This window comes from Macrobrachium nipponense, chromosome 18 (genome assembly GCF_015104395.2).
Source record: "Macrobrachium nipponense isolate FS-2020 chromosome 18, ASM1510439v2, whole genome shotgun sequence".
NCBI classification, from domain to species: domain Eukaryota; kingdom Metazoa; phylum Arthropoda; class Malacostraca; order Decapoda; family Palaemonidae; genus Macrobrachium; species Macrobrachium nipponense.
Window position 1 is genome coordinate 55,147,233 of NC_087211.1, and position 7,550 is coordinate 55,154,782.

Genomic DNA, 7,550 nt, shown 5'->3' on the forward strand with positions numbered 1-7,550 from the left:
ATTTCTTCCCTCTTTCTCGATGGATGATTGGCTATACGTATGAAGGCTATACCTCTGGCAACATTGACATACAAATTTAAATACATGTAAAGCAGTAAACCTTTATGAACTCTGAAACCTCTCCACTGATAATTGTCATAATGAACAAACCAACAAAATATGTTGATAAATACAAAAACACTTCGATTATTAGCCTAACTCCCAAAATAAGTGTCCTAAGATATTACAGTCTACTTTATAGGTCACAATCAGATGGCAAGATGTAGGGAATAGTTGGTAATTTTCAAAACACCCTAGTAGGCAAGCTTGATTTGATAACTGCTATATCCAATGTCAAGCAATTTTTATTTATTGGCTATCTACCTATTTACTGAAAAAAAATAGCCGGTACAGTATTTTGGCTTTAAACCTTTCACCAATAATGATCGCAGGATGATGACTTTATGAGGCTCCACCCACTTTGGCCTCGTTATAATTCAGGATAACACTGAAGGCTATCATGGGCATTGTTGGTTAGAAAAAAATTTAACTTCTGGCTATTAAAAACTCATTTCTCTAGTAGTTGTAAGAAGTGCTAAAATACTCCTCAAGGATACCAGCAGTTGGCCTAAACGTTTAATTAATGGTATTACTGCTATACTGTTGCAGCACTACTGCTACAGTTAGTATTACTACGCTAGCACAGATACCCCACCCACATCTATGGATCGTGGCGGAAAGTCTTTGGGTTTCAGAGCCGATGGAACAAGGTGAATGAGTTTCTGCCTGGTGGATGGGCGGGGCAACATTTCGTCAAAAGGTACCTTGCTTACGTAATGAATGTTTTTCGACTCTTGGCTCGTAATCATTGGCCATGGCGTCGACTAGATAGCTAGATAATTTTTTTACTTTATAAAAAAAATTAAAACAAAACATCGGGTTTTAGGTTATTGATAATGCTGACAAAATTTGTGTGTGGTTGTAAAATATACATATGTCAACTTTCAGCTACATCCGATGCTTTGATAAGGAGCAAAGTCCAAAAAACCGTGTTACAGAGGCCCTGAATCTCATAGTAGTTCTTTTGCATTAGCCTTAAACGTAGAATCTACGATGTACCTCTGAAATGACCTACAGGAATTAGGTAAAAATAGCTTTCCAAATTTTCAGAAGCTTTAAGTTATTACACAACCCACAAGATCCCTTGACAGCTCAACCCCAAGCAAAAACAAGTTCACATTATTAAAATGCCATAACAGAAAATTCACCTAAAACTAATACATTCCATCGTTGCTACTTCCCTATTATATGAACATTTCCTGAAGTTCTTGAGTTTACCCCAAGTCCCCGTTATCAACTTAGGTCTGATTCACGCTAAACTATTGTAAGAGTAGTAAATACTTGGCACACTCAATGCGCTGTAACCAACAACCACCATACTTAGTCTTCATAACTAATAGTAACGAAAGCAATCCACTGAAGTTAGAGATTTTATTATATATATATATATATATATATATATATATATATATATATATATATATATATATATATATATAGATAGATAGTATAGATAGCCGTCAGTTTTATTTATTATCATTATCAGCAATATTTGATAACAAATTTTACGATTTATCCATTCTCAAAGGCTACACTACTCCCCCTTTCTCGGAACCCAAGGGTGGGCTGGAAGGGGCGGGGGGGGGTGGGAAAGGGGGAAACCTACATTTTCGTGCATTCTCTCAGTTGTAATAATGCATTGCCAATCATAGAAAAGAGGTTTCTGTTTATTTCCTTATATTCAATAGGTTAGACTGACGATGGTTTCCCAAGTGTACCTTGATTTAAAAGGACATCGCCATTCATTTCCTTGTCCTTGTCCTTTGAAGAAGAAGAATTTGAAACCTGTTATTAGGTAGTTTTTTCCTGACTGAGAACAAAATGGACTAGCATTCCTCTGGCCAGTTTATTAAAGTGAGACGAAAAGGGTGTCAATAAAAAATAGGTTTAGGTTCAGCATTATTATTCAACCTAAAACCTACTAAATACATGACTATGTAGAAATAAGTGATGCCAAACAATGATTAACGTATTCAATGAAAAATATGCACGCTATCTTTCCATGAGCATGGCAAACGTTCACTGTAATCTCAACGTGTGTTCTAGTATTTCATTAGTAATAACGTACTTAGAATAGAAAATAAAGCATGATAATGAAGCATTCAACCCCAAACCACCGAAAAAATAAAATTCCTCAGTAACTAAACAACCAAGAAGAGACCCATTTACCAGAAACATTTCTCAGCATGCCTCGTATTATTGAAGGACGAAACAGGGTTTCAGCGAACTGAATACAACTGAAAATTACAGGAATCTGACTCGACGACGAAAAATTCGAACTTCTGGGTCAATTTCAGTTGGTCGGAGCTCCGAAGTAGGCCGTGGTTCCTGGATGGTTTTCCCTTTTGTTTCAGGTACAAATAATAGACAGAATAGAAAAATTGAACACTCCCAGTCCGCCGAAGAGCAGTAAACTCCATAGTCGTGGATAGCATTCTGCAAAGACAGGAGAACCATCACCACATAACTGTGAAACACTATATGAAAATATGTTATCGAAATAGTACTGATAGTTAGAAAAATGACCAAAACCAATAAAAGTTCAGGAGAATCGAAAAGGAGTAAAAGGATAGAACAGTTGCATTATTATCTCTGAGAGGCTCTTGTGACGAAAATGACCATTTTCTACTTCCAATACTTGTCTCAGTAGATGATAATCGAGTCTGTACATATAATTGTCGAAGGGTCCATATTTTATATTCTCCACCACATATTTACAGCAAAATTTGACACATACGATCATTTTTTTCAATGTTTATTCTACAACAGACTAGTCGCCCTTCGTCTAAATCTTTTATAATGTGTTTCTTTTACATCGCAAAACTTTTACCATACTTGACCGACTATTTTCCAAAACATACATCCTCAGTTCTAATTGTATCTCTACGTTTGTTATCACACTCTGACAGCGTATTTCACTCTATTTATACACCTGCCTTTTTCATTTCTCTAAATATCAATAGTTCTCTCTCTCTCTCTCTCTCTCTCTTCTCTCTCTCTCTCTCTCTCTCTCTCTCTCTCTTGTTTTGGGCGGGATAAAATCCTACATAGTAGACTACTAAGGTGTATTATGTTAATACATTTTACATTTCTATAATTCTCATTTTCAATTCGGCCACCTTTGATCGTTCTTAGACATATACTAGCTCCCTTTGACAGTTAAACTGTTCAGTTCTGTTTTTCTCGCATGGTCTATAATTAATTAACGATCCAGAAGAGAATATCCATCAAAATACCACATTTTTATCAGACTGCGCACGTGCACATAGACATTCCTTTGTCTTTCGCTTATGAGGATTGCCTTTTATATCCTATGAAACCAAACAAGAGTGAGAATATTTTATGATTATGTTAAGCCCAATGAAAATAAGTGACCTGACATACCTTTATTCAGTATACTACTACTACTACTACTACTGTACAACTATTATGGCCCAATCGAGCGCTAGTACTCAGTATAAGTTGTCAGTTACAAATTTGTGTGTGTGAGAGAGAGAGAGAGAGAGAGAGACTGCAATAAACAAGCCATGTCAAGAATTACCATACAAGAATTCAGACTGATCCCAATGCTGTACAAACCTTCAAGGGAGCGAAGGTGAAAGTTATGATGAAGACGCACGTCCAGTTGAGCGTGGTTGCCATACTTCCAGCGGCTTCCTTGACATTTGGGTAGAAGAATTCTCCTGCAACAAAAGAGTGCAATTCAGAGTAACCGTGAATTAAATGTCAAGTGACCAGATAAAATAATCGAAAATACATACTGGTGTTACTGTATTACATATTACACTTCATTGCCTCTTGTTTTCATTCGGCACTAATATATATTCTATTACTTATTAGTGACATTCTATGAGGGAGGCCTCATCGATGAAGAAGTTCATGACCTCATTTTCCACATTAATCTTGACCTTGGCATTCTGATTTCAACCTTTGTTAGAAAACCAGTTTGGTTATTAGTTCGAAACATCTCCAACGGAGAGTTCGTATTGAAAAGAGATTGATTTGTAAGTTGCAGTGCATAAATTTCTTTCCAAAAATCGAAATCTGAGGAGAGGTAGTGCATAGCAGAATATCGATCATCAAACGGCATATTTTAATATCACACGGTTTTAACTATCAGACAAACAGGGCTCATCCATGTGACGCTTCCATCAGTAGTTTTTGTTTTTGTCTGATCGATAAAACCATACAAATTAATATAAAGTATGCCGCTTTTTTTGATCGATATTTAGTTTTTATTGCGCCATCAGAAACAAATGCCGGAACACTCTGTTAAATTATATTTTCTTATATTTAATCCAAATGACACTTACACACACGCATTTTTTTTATGAGCAGTAGAATCAAGGAGCAGTCCACTGCACCGGCCCACAAAGTCACAAGAGCCGAGCATATATGCACGTATAATCAGCACCCTAGCTCTCTCTTCCACTCAAGCTAGGACCTGAGAGAACCAGGCAGTGGCTCTTAGAGGCTGAGCGGGTTGAGTTATGTGCTCTCCTAAAACCTCCATCCGTAGCTTACACGGACGCTAGGATTGTGTTTATGCAAGTGAAATCTATCTTGTCATGATTGAGGTTTGAATGTTACAAAATATGTATTAAAGAAAATGACACACATAACATCTTACCCATCATAAGCCAAGGGATTGGTCCATAGCCGATGGAGAAGGCCGAGATGAAGATCATGAGAGAAGCCAGAGGTAACCAGCCAAGTGAGTCAACAGCCCAAGCTTCGTCTAAAGACTTCTCGTAGAAGAAAACGCCCAGACACACTGGAAGTCACCAAGAGACACCAACACGTTACTTGAAAGTCATTCTCAATTTCTCATGCATTTTTTTTTCGTCCAAATAAAAGAAAGGAGATTTTTGCATGTAAAGGGATGACCACCTGGCAATCTGACCTCGTCAAAATTTACCTATCCTAACCTCGAAGTTTGAGGAGTTTCATCCTCCACATAGAAATATGTTCGACCTGAAATGGTTCAATAATTCATTTACCTATGTAAAGTAACGAACAATATTAAGAAGGGATGTATGCAAAGGAAAATAAAACCTTCAGTGATTTCTGCTTCATGCATTCATTTGATTTATATTTGTCTTTCAGATCAAGGTCTCAGACTATCAGACAGTTTTCACTACTGTCCCTTTACTAACTCAATACTTTCTTATCATTCAGTAAATGGAGAAAGTTTCAGGTTGTACTTCAAAATAAGTTACCGATCTGATCTTCAGACCACGGGTTTTTATTTATTGATCAAAATGACTAATAATTCATAATGTGAAGATTTATATAATCTTTGATCCAAATAAGCATTTACCCATGAAATTCTTGATCACTGACAGTCAATCTTTAAGCACTAGAGCGAGCATTGAAGACAATGTCGATAAAGAACAGCTTTTTAACCTGTTATTATAAATGATGGAAAGTGCTCTTCCGCATTCAGAAACAGGAGGTAAAATAAGTTGGTGTACAAAAACTTATACTATACATGCATTATATATATAAATATACATTAAATGAGAAATACTTCAGTAAGTAAATGAATACTATCTCAATGACGCGTAACAGATTTCCTCGTTCGCTTTCTTGCCCCCCTGAGAGTCCCAGCGGTCACTTTCCCAAACGTACTCTTATTTACTTAACGCCACACTTCCTTCATTTAGATCTACTTCTCTTCCGTCCTCTACATTCAAGAACCTTCGAAATACACACTTCAGCGACATAGCAATTCATTCCTCTTAGGCACCATTCTCCATTTCCATCTTCTGTTAACCAACTATCCACGACATTGAGTATAATTCTGCATTGACCTCAGTCTTACAGCCGTATTTTCTGGGATCATCCGCTTTTTTTTTTTTTTTTTTTTTCTTTTTTTTTTTTTTCTTTTTTTTACCACACTTTTCATTTCGCTATTCTACCTTTTCTAGTCCTTCTTTCCTATGTGCTTTTAATCGTAAGCTCTCAATAATATTTCAGTGATCCACAAACCTCAGACTGCATGTCTCCCATCCAATCCTTCCAAATCGTTACCTAAATATTCGACCGTTTGCACCCACCTTCCCACAGTATGTCATTCTCAGTGCTTTGTTGTCAAACATACATTCAACTCTATTTATCAAAGTCATGGGAGAAATTATGAAGTAGAAACACAGGTATCGGTTTAGATATTTCTGTATAAAAGCAAAATTAGAATATACAATTATTGGTCAATCAACGAATAGGAAACCCTATAAAAAAGAAGAGAGAGAGAAAAAAAACTGACCTGAACTCCGATAACAATGAGTCCAGTCGAGCATAATAAACGGCATATAAAAACTTTACCGCATTTGCCGATGGGCATGGATACAATTTTAGACCTGGATTGACCCTAATGACTGACCTATTGACACAGCCATTGTGGCGGCTGAGACGCTGAGCAGAAACTTCCTTCCCAGTCGGTCTGTCAAGAGAGAACCTGCCGCGGTCGCTATGACTGCACTACGCCAACCCGATGATCGTGCAAACATCCTCTTGAATGTTACTTCCTGCATCTGAAGTAATGATCATATTGTATTAACTGGGACGTTCAATTAAATCATTTTGATATGAAGAGACAGCCAGCACTCTTGTTTTGCGAGATCCTTACCTTTATTTATCGACAGTCATTTAGCTCCCCTTAGGGTTTGTTGGTTAATCTCTCTCTCTCTCTCTCTCTTACACACACAGACAGACGCACTATGAATAAATATATACACACACACACACACACACACACACACACACACACACACACACACATATATATATATATATATATATAATATATATATGGTGTAACGCTAGTTTATGCAAATCTTTTGGGAATGAAAAGAAAAAGTCATTCTAAGCAGAAAATGTTCAATAAATATATACATTTCAAGGCTCCGTTTGTTGGTGGGGCGAATTTTTAAGACAACCGTTTACTCTTAGTGAACGCTGCTCCGAACAAGTAAGATGGCGTATGGTGTGGAGTACTCAGGGATATGGGTAAAAGGGTGATCAAGCACGTAAATCACCTGTGAACAGACTTCATGTAATCTAATTTTAATGAATAGTTTACAAATCAAGAAAGTAGTGTAAATGTTGCTTGGCGACATTTATTTGTGATCACTGAAGGCTAACGCGCTCTGTCCTGCCACCTCGTCACAGAATTGTTGAATCAGGAGTCAGGACTAGGCCTATGCCCATCCTGAATGGGTGATGGTGACGAGCGAATGTCGGTAAAGGAGGATACTGCACTTTGAATAATGTCAGTTTTTTTTTTTTTTTTTTTTTTTTTTTTTTTTGCCTCTTTTGACTAGTTTGAATAAGGTATCTTTGACAGGAATGAAAGAAGAACGAGAATTTTCAATGATGTTTCCTTTTTTTTATATCTGACGGAGATGAAAGCATTTTCATGGGTGTGTATTTTCCTTTAATTGGTGCATAAT

The 7,550-nt window shown here is 36.8% G+C and overlaps 1 pseudogene; it reads right to left on the reverse strand.

The window, feature by feature from the left end:
* Positions 1-2,392: 2,392 nt before the first annotated feature.
* The window catches only part of LOC135197079 (facilitated trehalose transporter Tret1-like), an 11,224-nt pseudogene continuing 6,066 nt past the window's right edge, over positions 2,393-7,550 (reverse strand).